General features: G+C 39.4%; 1 protein-coding gene across 1 annotated transcript in view; it reads right to left on the minus strand.

Annotated features, from left to right (window-relative positions):
* Positions 1–18,964, minus strand: part of WWC2 (WW and C2 domain containing 2) — a 209,906-nt gene that overhangs the window by 182,235 nt on the left and 8,707 nt on the right. The window lies entirely within an intron of this gene.

The raw sequence follows: 18,964 nt of genomic DNA on the forward strand, positions 1-18,964 counted from the left end.
TACATTTAAGGTATATAATGTATAGATAGTAAAATGGTCACTATGGTGAAGCATATGAACACATCTATCACCTCACATAGTTATCCCCCCTTTTTGGTGGGGGCGAGAGCAGCTACAATCTACTCATTTAGCAAAAATCCCAAATATAATGCACTATAATTCACTGTAGTCCTCATGTTGTAGTTAGGGCTCTAGACATGCTCATCCTCCGTATCTTCTACTTTGTATCCTTGAATCTACATCTCCCCATTTGCTAGCCCCCAGCTCATCCCTGATAACCACTGTTTCAATTTCCATATATATATTTGACTTTTTGTTTTTAAAGATTCCACATATAAGTGAGATCATGCAATATTTTTCTTTCTCTGTCTGGCTTATTTCACTTAGTATAATGTCCTTGAGGTCCATCTGTGTTGTGGCATGAACATGAATTTTTATTAATTAAATTTCCCAGTATTTTATGCTTCTGGGTTTTATAAAATGCCTAGAAAGGCCTTCTCTGTTAGAAGATTATTCATCTATTTTTCTTCGTGCTTTAAGGAATCATTTTATACGTTTAACATTTGAATCATCAGAAATATATTACCTTATTATTTAACATGCTTAAGGTCAAACTCTTCACCTTTCCTTTGCAAACCAATTCTGCTTTCCAGTGACATTTGTAATTCTCATGACTTTGACCCTTTCTTCATCAAAAGGTCTCTTTCCTAGCTAGGCATGGTGGCTTATGCTTATAAACCCAGCACTTTGGGAGGCTGAGGCAGGAGGATTGCTTGAGCCCAGGAGTTTGAGACCAGTCTGGGCAACACAGTGAGACTCCATCTCTTTAAAAAAAAAAAAATAGCTGGGCATGGTGGCTTGCACCTGTAGTCCCAGTTACTCAGGCAGCTGAGGCAGAAAGATCACTTGAGCCAGGAGGTGGAGGGTGCAGTGAGCTATGATTCCAGTCTAGGTGACAGAGCAAGACCCTGTCTCAAAAAAATAAATAAAATAAAATAAACCAGTGTGTGTGCATACATAGTCCACAGAAGACTCTCCAAATCACAGTTCTTCTTCTTCATATTCACTCTACTAGGTTTGATGTAAAAACTAATCTATCCTTTGACCTGAAAGTAAAATATGTAGGTTTTGGAAAATGCTAAGGAAACTCTGCTGCCACTTGATCTACAAGAGTCCTCTCCTATTCCTAAGAACCCCCTAGTGTTATTTGCCACAAAAATGACAACAGTGGATAGAAAGAACACATATCTATCACCCAAGTCATATTTAGGGGCAAGTATTAGATATTTGAGAAGCCCCATGATGCCTGCTGAGTTGAGAACCAGGATGTCATTGCATCTGATAACCTTCTCTGCCATAACAGGATCCCAGAGGACTGGCTTTAGGAACAAGCTCTTAGTAGCAAGACTGTCTTTAAATACGCAATCCAGGGAGAGAAGCACTGACATTACCTCTCAAACAATCCATAATAATAACTTGTTCTCACCCAGTTCTGTCAGCAGTGAACAAAATTTATCTCAATACCCGAATGAACACTGCAGTGGTTTCCTAGTTACTTTGAGAATAAACAGGCTAAGAGAGAGTCTGCAGAAGGAGGAAAGAGTGGACACATGGAGGAACTGAACCAGGCCAGGACCAGGGTGAGGCAAGCCAGGGTCCTAAGGCACAACATTAAGCGGCACTTGTTCTAAGGGTTATGCCATGCTGACCTTGCATCTACATGCATGGCAGAGTAAGAGCCTCCTTAAATTCTGCACCCGGGCCTTTCCTTAGCGAGATGCCTTGCCTCACCCTAGTCTAGCCGTGGACATGAACAAGGCCAATCCTTCTCATTTCACCAACTGTGTGTGTTCATTAAACAGTCCTAGAGGCCTTCAGTGCCGTGCAGCTGGGAATGACGGATGTCTTCTCCCTTCTAACATGGAGAGAGGAACATGGGAATGCGCATGAATTCTTCTGGAACACTGAAGATAAATAAAACACCTACAGACTCAAGTAAACTCAAAGACTGTATGGAGTTTTCTACTTTGATATTAAAACAGTTCCTAAAAAAGCATACTAAGTTGACTATGAAAAGTTTTCAAAGGGCTTAATGTTATATGGGGGCTGGCAGGAGCAAGAAGACTAGACAATATTATAAAACTTTAGACCCAGTATTACACAATGCAATACCAAACTAAATCTTTTTCATTTTCTTTCACAACGGAACACAGAGACAACTGGCTTAAATCAAACAAGCATTTAATTGTAGCAAAGGAGTCCTCGTGTTTTTTGCTAGAAATAGCATTTTTGAAAATTTTTTAACATTCATTTTTGTAAACGATAAATAATTTACTTAAAGTATTACAATAACTATAAGCTATAAGCAATGATAGCTACAATACCAAAACAGAACAGATGTCAGGGAGCACCTATATATAGCTAGAGATATGTGTCAGGTAATTTGAACACAGCACCTGAAAGCAGATTTCATAGTACCCTTGAACTGAGTCACCTGCAAATTGAACCCGTAAAAACTGAGGATGCACCTGCATCTTCACTCCAGGAAACAGGCCTTATTTGATACAACAGCTTCCATCCCTGAGGCACCGTGGACATGAAGAAGTCCTGAAGGAAAGCCTATAACTCCAGCCGTTATCCCTGCATCAGTCTCACACATTACAAGCAGCCTTCATAGCCTTGGGTCCCCTCCAAACACCCTGGCAATGGTGAGAACTGGGAATGCTTCCTGCTTTTGGGACAATTTCTTTGGCTACACATTCCATCAGAAAAATGTAGTGTGTCTAATCATTTCCATGCTTTTGTGGAGAAGTCTGAGCTACCATAGATTATAAGCTCTGAATAAATAATTCAAAACTGATAAGTACAAGATAACAAAATCACAACATAGCAGGCAGATCACGAGGTCAAGAGTTCAAGACCAGCCTGGCCAACATGGTGAAACCCCATCTCTACTAAGAATACAAAAAATTAGCCGGGCATGGTGGTGGGTACATGTAATCTCAGCTACTCGGGAGGCTGAGGTGGGAGAATTGCTTGAATCCGGGAGGCGGAGGTTGCAGTGAGCTAAGATCATGCCACTGCACTCCAGCCTGGGCAACAGAGGAAGACTCCGTCACAAAAAAAAAGATCTGCAGGCTGGGCATGGTGGCTCATGCCTGCAATCTCAGAAAAACAAAAAACAAAAACCAAAAAAAAAAAAAAAAAGAAAAACAAAGCAGAAGGAAAAAATAAAGACAAAAGCATAAAGTACCAAATTAGAAAAAGAGTCATTTGTATTAATAAGTCCAAGAGCTGGTTACTTTAAGAAAAAAATACCCAAATAACTGAGAAGTTAGGTAACCTAAACTAGAGAAAGGAAAAAAAAAAAAAAAAGAAAATAGCACAAATACACAAAGTTATAAATGAGAACAGGAAAACGATTGCAGTTACAGTAGAAAAGAAAAGAACATTAAAGGATTATCTTGTCTAATAAAATTTGAAAACACTGAAGATTTTTTTCCAGGAAATGTAAATACCAAACTGACCCCTGAAGACGAGAAAATCAGCCATATAGATCCCGAAACAGTTATCTGCTACCGAATAGATAACTAACAGGTAACTGTTTGGGTATCCATATGGCTATCAACAAGAACAACCCCCCTCCCAGAAAAAGTACAAGATCTCATAATCTATACATGTGAATTCTACCAAACTGCAGGAACATATTTAATTCCAGTGATACTTAAATTGTTCCAAAACATGGAGAAGAATGAAAGTTCCAAATTTTTTTAGGAAGTCAGCATAATATTACAACCAAAATCTGGTAAACAAGGCATCAAAAGAGGAGGAAAATAAAACTAGACTACTCTCACAAATATTAATGTAAAAATCCTAAAAAAAAAAATAACAAATAGAATCCAGCTTCATATCAAAATTAGGAAATCTTTTAAATTTAAATGTATTAATAAAATCCATTATATTAATAGTATAAAGCACAAACTATATATAGTGAAAAGGCATGTGGAAAATTCAAAATGTATATTTAATATATGTCAAAAAATATGAAGGCAAATAAACATGTTTGTCTATAACACCAAGATTTAAGAAATGATATTATGCTACATTTGCCTTCGGATTTAAAAAATAAAGAACTGTAGATCTCTTTCAGGATAGACCTTCCTACACTCCTCCTTCCCCAGAGACAATCACTATCCTGCTGCTGGGGTAGAGCATTCCTGTTTTACAAGCTTGACCACCTATGTATGTATCCATAAATGCTATATACCTTAGTTTTGTGGGGTTTTAAATTTTACATGAAATACACACACACACACACACACACCCCTGAAACTTGCTGTGTTTCTCTAAACACCATCACTGAGATTTGTCTATGTTGGTATTTATCGCAAGATTCTAGTTAGTTTATTTTAACAGCTGTATAGCACTCTATAATTAAACCATAAAAATCGTTTAATACAATCTCCCACTGACAGACATTTGTATTGTTCAAAATTTTTTGCTTTTACAAATTAAGCTACAATGGAACTTACTTGAACACACATGCAAGAGTTTCTCTAGGATATACAAATGGAATCCTGAGCTGAACAGGATGCAAATGTTTAACCTGACATACATTATGCCAATGGCTCTCCTTAGTAGTAATATCAACTCACACTCCTATCGACAATGATGAAAGTTCCTATTTCCCTACATCCTCTCCATACCTGATGTTGTTAGGCTTATTAATTTTGGTAAATTTCATGGAAATGAAATGGTATTTCATTGCAGTTTTCATCTGCATTTCTATTAACCTCTAATGAAATTGAGATCTTTCCATATATTCATTGATCATTCTGTTCTCTTCTGAGAACTGGTTGCTACTTTTACCCCATTTTCTTCTTTCTCATTTACTTATTAAAATACAGATCTCGGCCAGGCACGGTGGCTCACACCTGTAATCCCAGCACTTTGGGAGGCTGAGGTGGGTGAATCACTTGAGGCCAGGAGTTAAAGACCAGCCTGGCCAACATGGTGAAACCCCATCACTATTAAAAACACAAAATTAGCCAGGGGTGGTGGTGCATGCCTGTAATCCCAGCTACTCAGGAGGCTAAGGCACAAGAATCGCTTGAGTCTGGAAGGCGGAGGCTGCAGTGAGCTGAGATCATACCTGCACTCCAGCCTGGGTAACAGAGTGAGACTCTGTCACAAAAAAAATAAAAATAAAAATAAAATACAGATCTTTAGTCATTCAGGACACTAACTTTTTATTGATTATATGCAAACATGTCCCCTTTTGTCTTCAATTTATGCCTTTTGTCACGTCAGAATTTTAATTTTACTGTAGTCCACTACCATGAAATACAGATATCCATCCACCTATAATTTTCTAATAGCTTAAAATCTGTTTCTCTTTGTTGATTTTAGGCATAAATCGATGTACAATTTTTGTGTGTGGGAAGGCATAGGGATCTGAATTTTATTTTTAATATATTAATAGATGGCCTATTGTACCAGCACCATTTATTAAATAATCCATTCTTGCCCCACTGATTTTATTATTTGCCTAATACATAAATAACATTTATAAATCAGTAAGAGCAACTTTCCAACAAAAATAAAGAGTAAAGAATATGAAATCTAGTTCACAGAAAAAAATGCCTCTTAATAAGTGAAAAACCATTCAACCTCACTCTTAATAGGTGAAAAATGCTATTTCATTGTAGTTATAATTTGCATTCTCTCAAATATAAAAAATATAAACTATTTTGAAATATAATGCTTGACAAAGTGTGGGGAACAGGCACAAATTCATGGGTTACTGGGAATATACATTGGTACAACCTCCATGAAGAGCAATTTGAAACAATCTATCAAAACTATAAATTTATATACCTCTGACCCACCTCTATTAGGTTGAGTATCCCTAATTTGAAAATCCAAAATCCAAAATACTCCAAAATCTGAAACTTCTGAAAGCCGACATAACACTCAAAGGAAATTGCTCACTGGAGCATTATGAATTTTGGATTTTTGGTTTAGGGATGCTCAACTGGGAAGTATATAATGCAAATATTCCAAAATTAAAAAAAAAAAAATCCAAAATCTGAAACACTTCTGGTCCCAAGCATTTCAGATAAAGAATACGCAAACTCTCTTAGCACAACAATCATCACAGAAAATTACAGGTCAACAATTTAATTATTTTCCTCCACAATGTCACTTTTTTTTTTTAGACAGTCTCTATCTGTTGCCCAGGATGGAGTGCAGTGGCAGGATCACCACTATAGCTTACTGCAGCCTTGACTTCCCACAGTCAAGTGACCCTCCCACCTCAGCCTCCCAAGTAGCTGGACTACAGGTGCATACCACCATGCCTGGCTAATTTTGTAGAGACAAGGTCTCGACATGTTGCCCAGGCTGGTCTCAAACTCCTGGGCTCAAGCAATCTGCCGGCCTCCCAAAGTGCTGGGATCACAGGTGTGAGCCACCCCTCCTGGCCACAATGTTACTTTTTAAAATGTGTTCTGGCTGGGCATGGTGGCTTACGCCTGTGAGCCTAGCACTTTGGGAGGCCAATGCAGGAGAACTGCCTGAGCTCAGGAGGTCAAGGCTGCAGTCAGCCAAGATCGCACCACTGCACTCCAGCCTGGGCCACAAAGCAAAGACCCGTCATTAATTAAATAAATGTATTTTATTGTTCACATCCAACTTATACCAAAATTTAAGAGAATTTCCCCAAAATTAAAGGTAAAATTAAATAATATTAAATATTAACAGAAATTTAGGGAATATCATGATTTTAACAAATGCTTCTATTTTCTCTGTAGTTACAAATGTGAATATTTGAACATTTTCTTCTCTATAAAGGGAATTTTCATTTAAATTAAAGTTCTAAAAAGTATAGTACACACAAAATCATTTCAAGTGAACCAAAAAGTAACTCCATAAACTCCAAGTTGTTCTCCTAGTCTACAGTCTTACTCCCCAGAAGCAGCCACTAATAAAGATGCCTTGTTCAAAATGGTTCCAGTTCATAAATGTCGGCATCAATCTGTGTACATGCGTTTTAACACAAACATAATCATAGTGGAGATCTTTGTATTTGAGCACTAATACATCTTTCTTTGTTATCAATTCACAGTATTTGATTCTATATGCCATGATTTAATTAACATAAATAAAGGTGTTTTTCAATAAAATTTATATACATTCTCTTTCAGGCAGTTCACATTGAAAATTTTTAAATAACTGGTTTTCCAACTAACTGATTCCTCATTTTCCTCTACAAGGCCAAAAAGGATACCAGCTTTCCTAAATTATTAACTTAATCATAAAGTAGCAAAACATCCTTTCTATACTTGTAAAGGTTAATTTTTCATATCTACAGCTAGGATATCCCTTCTGATATCTTGACAAAACCAGTTGTTTAAATGATTTCCATTTCCATTGTGGCTATTTTAAAAACCCAACAACAAATAAATTTAAGTGAATGAACTGTTTAACAATCATATAATTACCACTATGGATGTATATCAGAGTAAAGAATTCAGGGGTTAAAGGCTGACAGAAGAACTGAAACTCATGGAAAGAAAAGGAATGTAGTACATAAGAGACATGGTCTTCCATGATTTACACATAAAAACCTTTCATCAATAGGTTAAATGAATATCCGTCTCCAATATACTATGTGCTCATTTTAAGTTCCCACCCATAATTCAGAATATCTTTTGGAATTAATAACCTAAGTTATACCTGTGTTTTCAAAACTGACATCTTAACAAAAACAAAAACAAAAAAGGCCAATTTAAGTCTTTAAAATTAAACTTTCATTTTTTTTAAAAAAGTCGCTGTTTTCCAACATACATGGGCAACGTGCATGGTTACACAGAGAAGCAAATATGAGGAGGGGCTTTATACCCCTCTTGAAGTGAGGCACCCAGCAGGTTCTTCCAAAATCTTAAGAAGCAAGTCATGCTTTCTTCTTGCTAACTGTGTAAAGGACAAGTGCTTCAGGGTTCATTCTCAATAGTGAGCCGAAGAAGAGGTGAGAACGCAGAAGAGGACAAAGGGCATCTCTTCACTCCATCCTATATTCTCAGTGGGAGAATTAATTACATTATCACTATATATCCTTAAACTAAGTCACTCCCAGACTCCATGCCTTTAACTAGGGAAGTGGCTTCCGTAGTCCAGCCAAATTCCTACTGCCCGTCTGGAGAGGGAATTCACGGAAACCTGTCTCAACGGCAGGGCCAGGGCAATGCTCTTGATTTTCATTCAAATGAGCCAACCTGTGTCCTTCACTACCACCACTAATTTAGGTAAACACTGCTAGTTTAAATAGCACAAAGGAGTATAATCAAAAATCACACAACAGAATCAAATAGCAAATCTAAGCAATCACTAGGAGTCGGTAAAATTTAGACTGGAGTACAGAGGAAAGCAATGAAACAAACACCATCAGGACAAAAGGAGTCTTTAAGAATGAGGTAAAGTGTTGTCAGGGGAGGATGAGAGACAGGATTAAAAAAAAAAAAAAAGTTGAGACATTTCAGATAAATCATGGCCCTCCTATGCAAACCACTACACACAGCTTCTTTTTGGTCACAATAGTAAACCCGGTCGGACAACTGGCTAAAAGGACTCAACGCTTGGCTACTCGGCTGCAGCCCCATAATGTCTTTCCTCATTTGAATAGTATTTTAGGAATGTTTTGTCAATGTGTCTGATGATTATTCACTTCTACTGCATTCCTCCCTTCACCATGATAATTATGGTCATAGTAACAATTTATTTTATAGGCAGAACACTCACAATGCTAAATGATGATTTTTTGAAAATCTGTTAAGATTCATATATTTGTCCACATTTCCTAAAAAAGAAAAAAAAGTTAATTTTAACAATTGTTGCTCATAGCAACACAGGACAAAAGATTTTTCACATGCATAATCTAGGCATTTAATTAAAATTCACAAACTTGGCTCTCAAACCAAGTCAAATGTAGAAACACAGGAAAACACAGAATCAGATATACAATATATTTCCAGCTACCGTAAAGACAGAAAAACAAAGTGCAGCAACCTGTAAACCTGTAACAGGGATAAGGAATGTACAAATGAAAAGATTCCTCTTTAACCATAGTTTAGTAACTGCTTGTACACTTCCAGGTAAGTTTCACAGCATAAGCACATCAAAAACATGCCACGTGCCCTCTGAATTTCTACCACTTCCTATTTATGAAGGCTCTTCACCCTGAATCCAAATCTAAGCAGTTTAAAGCAAACTATAACGTGGCCACTGACTGAAAGAAATTATCTTTCCTCTAAGACTGAGGCTGGACTATAAGAGTAGAGGTAAAAACTATCCATAACCGGCCAGGCGCGGTGGCTCACTTCTGTAATCCCAGCACTTTGGGAGGCCAAGGCGGGTGGATCACAAGGTCAGCAGTTCAAGACCAGCCTGGCCAACATGGTGAAACCCTGTCTCTACTAAAAATACAAAAATTAGCCGAGCGTGGTGGCACGAGCCTAAAGTCCCAGCTACTTGGGAGGCAGAAGCAGGAGAATCACTTGAACCCGCAAAGCGGCGGTTGCAGTGAGCCCAGATCACACCATTGCACTCCAGCCTGGCACTCCAGCCTGGGCGACAGAGTGAAACTCCATCTCAAAAAAAAAAAAGATCCCCAATCAAGGTCTGCGGGCTGGGCATGGTGGCTCACACCTGTAATCCCTGCACTTTGGGAGGCTGAAGCAGGAGGATCCCTTATGCACAAGAGTTCGAGACCAGCCTGGGCAACATAGTGAGACAAGACCTTGTCTCTTTGTTTAAAAAAAAAAAAAAAAAAAAGATAAAGTTTTGTAATTTACATGTTTGTGGTAAAATCAAGGCTTTCTTGGATTATCGTAGATACCCACCAGGGTTTAAATCAATGAAAGAGCACTATAGAAAAGAATGTGGAAGAGCTGGAACTTCACTTTATCACTTTGAAAATTCTCTATCTTTCATGATCAGTTCAACTTGTCTCGGAAAGGGAGGGGATATGCAGAAGTGCAGATGGTGTAAGTGGCACATTTGAAAAGGAGATGGTTCCACAGAAGCCTAGATTGGGAGAAGTTGCGGTACAACATCAAACCGTTTTTAGAACCAGAGACAGGACAGCAATGAAGAGGATTTACAGCATATAGATCTCAGCCTCTAAAAGAACTGAAAACACTGGAACAAGGCAGAAATGACAGAATCAAATTAGGATTTATTTGAGCAACTAATATCCACAAGACATTGTACTGGATATCCTGCAAGGCAGGATAAATAAATAATATTGTGCATGACTTAACAGAGCCTATAACCTAGTTTGGAAAAATAAAAAATAAATTCTGAAAAAGGAATAGCTTAATTCAAGGAGTCAAAATACAGTACACACGCAGTTTTAATACAGATGTTAAAAACAGGTAGCATAAGAATTAAGCACTGGAAGATTATGTATATGTGGCTAAGTTGTTAAGGCAAACTTTAAGTGATGAAACTTCAGCTAAATCCTGAAGGAGGCTATATCTTCCAAACCCAGGGAGGAGGCGAAAGGCCCTTCCTAGCAGTAATCAAAGGCAGTACCTTGTTAGATGCACAGCCTGGAAGTCAAGCAGACACGCTTGAGTTCCGCCACCACTTAACAGCTTAACAGCTTTGTGCCCTTAGACAAGTCACTTAAACCTCTTGAGTCTCAGTTTCCTAAAATGGAAATAATAATGGTAACTATCAAAGTTTCTCTTATTCAATAGTTACTAAGAGCTAGGACAAAGCTGAGCATTGGAACACAATAGTGAACAAGACAGACACAATACCTGCCCTCATGAAGCTTGAGATAAATAAATGAAAGGCTCTTCACATAACTTATGGTACTTGTCATCATCATCATCTTTAGCACAGTGGTGAAAAGTATAAGATATGCTCCAGTGAATGGTGCAAAAACAGACATATACACCAATGGAACAGGTCAGAGAAACGAGAAAGTCACACACCTACCACCATCTGGTCTTTGACAAAGTTGACAAAAATGAACAATGGGGAGAGTACTCCCTATTCAATAAAAGGTGCTAGGTTAACTGGCTAGCCATATGCAGAAGACTGAAACTGGACCCCTTCCTATACCATATACAAAAATCAACTAGAGCTGGATTAAAGACTTAAATGTAAAACCTAGAACTATAAAAACCCTAGAAGAAAACCTAGGAAATACCATTCTGGATGTAGGCCCTGGCAAAGATTTCATGACAAAGATGCCAAAAGCAACTGCAACAAAAACGAAAACCTACAAATGGGACCTAATTAAACTAAAGAGCTTCTGCACAGTAAAAGAAATTATCAACAGAGTAACCTACAGAATTGGAGAAAATATATGCAAACTATGCATCTGACAAAGGTCTGATATCCAGAATCTATAAGGAACACAAACAAATCAACAAGCAAAAAACAACCCCATAAAAAATGGGCAATGGACATGAACAGACATTTCTCAAAAGAAAGCATATGAAAAAATTCTCAACATCACTGATCATTAGAGAAATGCAAATAAAAACCACAACGAGATACCATCTCACACCAGTCAAAATGGCTATTAGAAAGAAGTCAAAAGATGCTGGCCAGGTTACGGAGGAAAGGGAATGCTTAAACACTGCTGGTAGGAATGTAAACTAGTTCAGCCACTGTGGAAAGCAGTTTGGAGATTTCTCAAAGAACTTAAAACAGAACTGCCATCCAACCCAGCAATCCCTTTACTGGGTATATACCCACAGGAATACAGATCATTCTACCATAAAGACACATGCACATTTATGTTCACTGCAGCACTATTCACAATAGCAAAGACATAGAATCAACCTAAATGCCCTTCAAGTGTAGACTGGATAAAGAAAATGTGATACATATACACCATGGAATACTATGCACCATAAAAAAGAATGAAATCATGATCTCTGCAACAACATGGATGGAACTGGAGGCCATATCCTAAGCAAATTAACACAGGAATAGAAAACCAAATACCGCATGCTCTCACTTGTAAGTAGGAACTAAACATTGAGTACACATGGAAGCTAAAAGAGAAAAATAGACATCACAGTCTTTTTGAGAGTGGAAGGTGGGAGGAGGGTGAGGATCAAAAAACCACCTATGGGGATTAGCTGGGTGTGGTAGAGCACGCCTGTATTCCCAGCTACTTAGGAGGCTGAGGCACGACAATCACTTGAACCTGGGAGGCAGAGGCTGCAGTGAGCAGAGATCTTGCCACTGCACTCTAGCCTAGGCAACAGAGTGAGACTCTGTCTCAAAAATAAACAAACAACCTACGGGGTACTATGTTTATTAGCTGGGTGATGAAATAATTTGTACACCAAACCCCCGCAACACACTATTTACCCCCATAACAAATCCACGTATGTACTCTGTGAACCTGAAATAAAAGTTGGAAGAAAAAACAAAGATATGTTCCAGTAAAAACAAATAAACCATCTTAGCTGAAACAAGATTTCACAAAAAATATTGCCATGTCTCAAGGCTTAATCCCGGAACTTCACCTTTTCCTCTCTTCCAGTAATCTCATCCCATCCCACAACTTCAAATACTACCTATGTACAAACCAAATTTAGTATCTCTAGCTCTGAGCTGTCTCCTGAACAACAGATTCTATATCTGGGTGTCTACTCGATTTCTCTATTTGTATGTCTTCATAGGGGTCTCACACCTTGTATTTCTTGCATTGCTATAAAGAAACACCTGAAATGGGGTAATTTGTAAGGAAAAGAGGTTTAATTGGACCTATGGCTTCTTCAGGCTATACAGAAAGCATGGTCCCAGTCACCTGCTCAGCTTCTGGGAAGAGCTTCAGGAAGCTTACAATTATGGTGGAAGGCAAAAGAGGAGCAGGCACGTCACATGGCCAGAGCAGGAACAAGACAGAGGGTGGCAGTGGGGGGAGGTGGTGTCCTACACTTCAACAACCAGATACTGCAAGAACTCACTCACTACCCTACCTCCTACCAGGCCCTACCTCTAACAATTAGGAATTACAAATTACAATAGTGGGGACACATATTCAAACTCTATCACACCTATACAAAGGAAACAGAACTTTGGATTAGCAATCCAGATGGATACCAACCAACCACATTCTCCCTCGGTCTTTCCCTAACAGTAACTCTTTTATTCTCTCTTTTCCTCAAGCCTCATGTACCCACATCATGAGCAAGTTCTTTCACTTTTACCAAAAAAACATAGTTTTTTTTTAGGTAAAAACAAATCCACTCACTGCTCCCCACTGCCAAAGCCATCATTCTAGTGTAAGCTCTGACTGTTTCTCACCCAGATTATCTCACTAAAAAAAAAAAAAAAAAAATTGTAATTCCTTCTCCAAAGAGCAGTGATCTCTTTTTTAAAATAAGATCTTTAAAACAAAACAAAAAGCAAACCCAGGCACAGTGGCTCACACCTGTAAATTCCAGCACTCTGGGAGGCTGCAGGGGGAGGACTGCTTGAAGCCAGGAGTTTGAGACCAGCCTGGCAACCTGCTGAGGCCCTGTCTCTACAAACAAAAATGAGTAAGATCATGTTGCATGCAAACGCATGCACGCGCGCGCGCGCGCACACACACACACACACACACACACACACACGGGCCCCACCTTACCTCAATTCAACTTAAAACTCTCTAAGAGCTCCCAAAACAATCTTAAAATCTTGAAGGTCTACAAGGCATACATGACAGGACCCCTTTCTATAGGTTGGTGCAAAAGTAATTGTGGTTTTTGCCATTGAAAGCAATTACTTTTGCACCAACCTAATACTACTCTGCCTCATTTCATAAGTCCCTCCTCCCTCTGTTCCTACATCAATCTGTGCTGATGGAAATGTTCTGTATTTGCAGTGGTACAATCTCAGCTCACTGCAACCTCCGCCTTCCAGGTTCAAGTGATTCTACTGCCTCAACCTCTCAAGTAGCTGAGATTACAGGTATGCACCCCACGCCCGGCTACTTTTTGTATTTTTAGTAGAGATGGGGTTTCGTCTCTACTACACGTTGGTCAGGCTGGACTTGAACTCCTGACCTCAGGGTGATCCACCCGCCTTGGCCTCCCAAAGTGCTGGGATTACACACATGAGCCACCGTGCCCAGTAGAACTAAATTTCTAACTTAACTAGTTTAAATTTAAATAGCCACATACTCCTAGAAGGTATCATAGTGGAAAGCACAGGGCTAGTACTTCTGTTTAGCCTTTTCTTCTGCCTAGACTGCTCTTCCCCCCAGATCTTCACATGAATGGCTCCTTCTTATCCTCATAGCTCAGCTAAATGCCAGTTCCTCAGAAAGGCCTTTCCTGATCACCTAACCCAAAGCAGCTCCCACTGACACTATAATCACTTCACCTTGTTTATTTTAATCAAAGCAAATTCACTACTCTCTTTAGAATCTGTTTGCCTTCCCCAAAGTAGAATATAAAATCCATGAAAACAGAGATCTTACCTATTTCATTCAATGCTGTGTCCCCAAAATATATGTGCTAGGCATATAGTGTTTCCAATAAATGTGTGACGAATAGTTTGATTGAATGAACGAATGAGTGACTGAGTGAATGACTAGGTGGTCAAGTCAATAAAGTTAGCTGGGGACAAATTATGGAGGTTACTGGAAGAAGGAAAGGTCCTTCAAATGCATATATTTCATTTCTATGGGTACAGGGCTCCACCGTGTTAAGTGTCCCCAAGAGTACAGGCAATCTAAGCACAGAGCATGAAGGGTCACATACAAAGCAGGTCTCTATCCTCAAATAACTTAGAATCAATTTTATGAAAACATTAGTGATGCAAGCACACACAAGCCCCTTATACATGAGACATTAGGAAATCTCTCAAGAATGCATCTCCATACATTCTACAGGCATACCTTTCTGGGTAAAGGACTGAAAGCAGAGTGAGACCACCAAGTTAGTTTTGTAGTCTTTCCATCTACAATAGCAAACCAGGGCACTGATGTTATACTAAACATTCTGCCAAGTTACATACTGGTTTATAGTCATGCTGTCCTATGAGAAATATCATTAGCTATGTCATTTAGCAGAAAAGGGGGAAGGGAGGCAAAGAGGGAAGAAAGTAAATGATCTGGCCAGGCACGGGGGCTCACGCCTGTAATCCCAGCATTCTGGGAGGCCATGATGGGAGAACTGCTTAAGACCAGGAGTTGGAGACCAGCCTGGGCAACATGGCGAAACCGTGACTCTACAAAAAGTACAAAAAAACTCAGCCAGGTGTGGTGCCGCACCCCTGTAGTCCCAGCTACTCGGTAGGCTGAGGTGGGAAGATCACCTGAGCCCGGGGAGACTGAGGCTGCAATGAGCCGTGATCGCACCACTGCACTCCAGCCTGGGCAACAGAGTCAGACCCAGTCTCAAAAAAAAAAAAAAAAAAAAAAAACAGAAAGTAAATGATCTGTTTTTATCAAACTCAAACACTGATAACCAGCAGATAAGAAAAGAACATATGGTGTGGACAGAATTACTGACCAGCCCAAAATTACACCTAGACTAGTAAGTCAACAAAACTGATAACCCACTGATACTATGTACAAAGCAGATTCCACACATTCATTCACTGTCATAGTTTCAAAGAAAAAAAAAAAGACTGGAATTCTAATGTACCTCTATTCAAAACCATAATGCTAAGGAAAACTGCAGAGTAGATTCAAGTTTCACACTAAATGAAACTGCATGCTCTTCAAATCTTGTGTAAAGTTGTCTACCACATTTTAAACTTCATTGACTGTCACTGCCACTTCATACCAATTATGCAATTATAAAATGCATAATTGTTAATAAAGTATGTAACATATTCTACAGTCCATTAGTAAGTCAGAATTTTAATCAGGGGTTTGTAGCACCAATCTCTATAATTCAACATTTACTTCTGTGGTTCACATTCAGAACTGGTGACCAATACAACCCAGGTCACACCAGAAAACAACACTGCACATGCAGCAGGAGCAAAGTTCATACCAAAGGAAAGCCTCTTTGCCTTCCAAATCTTGACATACTCATTTTCACAAAAATACCAGGGACACTTACTTAAAATGACTATTTTCATAACACAATGTCTATGCTTCTTTAAAATTAAATTTCCTACCTCCACTCCTAGTGAAACCAAAGTATATTAAATGTACACCTTTACTCAAATGCTCTGTTGAAACTACTATAATTCCTCATGAGCTACAGCAGTGAAAAAACAGCTCCCAATACATAACTCTGCATGATTACCCCACTTCTGAGCTGGCTCCATTTTGGAACCATGATTTCTTTACTGACATCAGGGCAAACAGTATAGGAAAAATTACCGACAAAGCAAAAAAAAATTTAGCTATACAGAGCAGTCTTTGGGACACGCTTGAAAGTGACAGGCATCAGCTCTGCACAGTAAGGACAATATATGGAATAATTTTTTGCTTGATCATCACTAGTAATTTTATAAATATTATCAATATGCCACAAGAAAGTCAGTATTTCTAACTACCAAAGCATAATACTATATACTTACAACAGTCAAGTATAAACAAACAACTATGGTATTTCCAAAAACTCATTTTGCCTGTTTTTCTCATGTCCTATGTACAATTCTTCTTAAGAATTATATAGCAGCGTCTGGTATCTGGTAACTTGATTGAGTGACCAGGGTTGAGCTGTCTCTACACCACAAAAACAATCTCTCCTTTAGGCCCTGCCATGGCAAAGCCAGGTGCCCAAAGATGTCTCTGGACTTTCCATCAAAATAACCATGAGGTATTCCGAATCCACAGGCTGCTACGTTTGACCAGGGACCCGTGAAATCATTCTTACCTTAAGAGTAACAGACCTATTTCCACTACCATTAGGTCCAGCTACTTCAAAGAACCAGTTTGGAAAACTAAGTAACATGCTGCATTTCGTTGTTAAAAAAAAAAAAAAAAAAAAGGTAACATGAGATTCAAGACAACTCCTCAAATTCAGTACCCATGTCTGACTCACCTTTGTCCCACATAGCACCTAGAGTCCAAATCCCCTGTGGCGTAAATCGGGGGTTCCCAACCCCAGGCCATAGACTGGTACACTGGCCTGTTAGGAACTGCGCCGCACAGCAGGTGTGTGGTGTGAGCAAGCATGACCGCCTGAGCTCTGCCTCCTGTCAGATCAGTGGTGGCATTAGATTGTCATAGGACAGCAAACCCTATAATGAACCGCACATGTGAGGGATCCAGGCTGTGTGCTCCTATGAGAATCTAACCAATGCCTGATGATCTGAGATCCAACAGTTTCATCCTGCAACCATTCCCCGCAACTCCCCTATCCCATTCTGTGGAAAAATTGTCTTCCACAAAATCAGTCCCTGGTACCTGAAAGGCTGGGGACTGCTGGCATAACAGAATGTGCAATGATCACTAATAAATGTGCCATTTTATCATAAAAGGTTAATATTTATAGAAACATTTTAAAAATATTGCTATACATTTTTTTTTGTGAGACGGAGTCTCGCTCTGTTGCCCAGGCTGCAGTGTAGTGGCGCCATCTCAGCTCACTGCAAAACCCGCCTCCCAGGTTCACGCCATTCTCCTGCCTCAGCCTTCCGAGTAGCTGGGACTACAGGCACCCGCCACCACACTCGGCTAATTTTTTGTATTTTTAGTAGAGACGAGGTTTCACTGTGTTAGCCAGGATGGTCTCGATCTCCTGACCTCGTAATCCGCCTGCCTCAGCCTCTCTCCTGGGATTACAGGCATGAGCCACCACGCCCAGCCTATTGCTATAAAATTTTTAAAGACAATGGCACACTTTTTCTGTAAAGGGCCAAAGTAAACATTCCAGGCTTTGTGAACCACATTCAGTCTCTGTCACATATTCTTCTTTATTTTTGTTTGTTTGTTTACAATCTTTCATGATTTAAAACCCATTCTTAGCTAGAGGGCTAAAATGAGGCCTATAGAGCAGAATTTTCATATAAACAAATGTGGTTATACTTCCATTAAAGAAAATCACTTTGTTTTGTGTTATATTTAAGAAGTCTTTTAAAATAAACTTTATTTTTCTAGAACAGTCTTAGATGTATAGAAAAAAGGACAAAATTAGTGTGGAGAGTTGCCATATATAGTCCACACTTACTTTTCCCTGGTAGTATGGTACATCTATCAACATTAATAAAATTAACTATAATCCGGTGAGGCGTGGTGGCTCACGCCTGTAATCCCAGCACTTTGGGAGGCTGAGATGGGCGGATCACTAAGTCAGGAGTTCAAGACCAGCCTGGCCAATATGGTGAAACCCCTAAAAATACAAAAATTAGCTGGGTGTGGCGGCACATGCCTGTAATCCCAGCTACTTGGGAGGCTGAGGCAGGAGAATCGCTTGAACCCGGGAGGCTGAGGCTGCAGTGAGCCAAGATCGCGCCACTGCACTCCAGCCTGGGCGAAAGAGTGAGACTGTGTCCTAAAAAAAATAATTTTTTTTAACTAAAATCCATACCTTATTCAGATTTCCTTAGTTTCCACCTCATGTCCTTTTTCTAGCCCAAGACTCCTCCACCCCTGGGACACATCACATTTAGTCTTGGTGTCTCCTTACGCTCCTCGTGGCTGTGAGGGTTTCTCGGACTTTGTTTGTGAGGACCCTGACAGTTTTGAGGAGTACTGGTCAGGTATTTCACAGGATGCCACTCTATTGGGATCTAGTAGGTGTTTTTCTCAAGATCAGACTGGAGTTATTATGGTTTTGCGGGAGAAAGACCACAAAGATAAAATGCCACTGTGGCCACATCACATGAAGGGTATATCAGCAGGACTTAGTGCCCTGGATGTTCCCCGGGATCACCTGATGGAGGCAGCGCTTGTCAGGTTTGCGCCTGCCTTTTTTTAAAAAAACAATGATGGACAAAAATAAATTTAATTCTTCACATATGTAACGAGCTAAAAGGAAAA

The sequence above is a fragment of the Piliocolobus tephrosceles genome, chromosome 3 (genome assembly GCF_002776525.5).
Source record: "Piliocolobus tephrosceles isolate RC106 chromosome 3, ASM277652v3, whole genome shotgun sequence".
NCBI classification, from domain to species: domain Eukaryota; kingdom Metazoa; phylum Chordata; class Mammalia; order Primates; family Cercopithecidae; genus Piliocolobus; species Piliocolobus tephrosceles.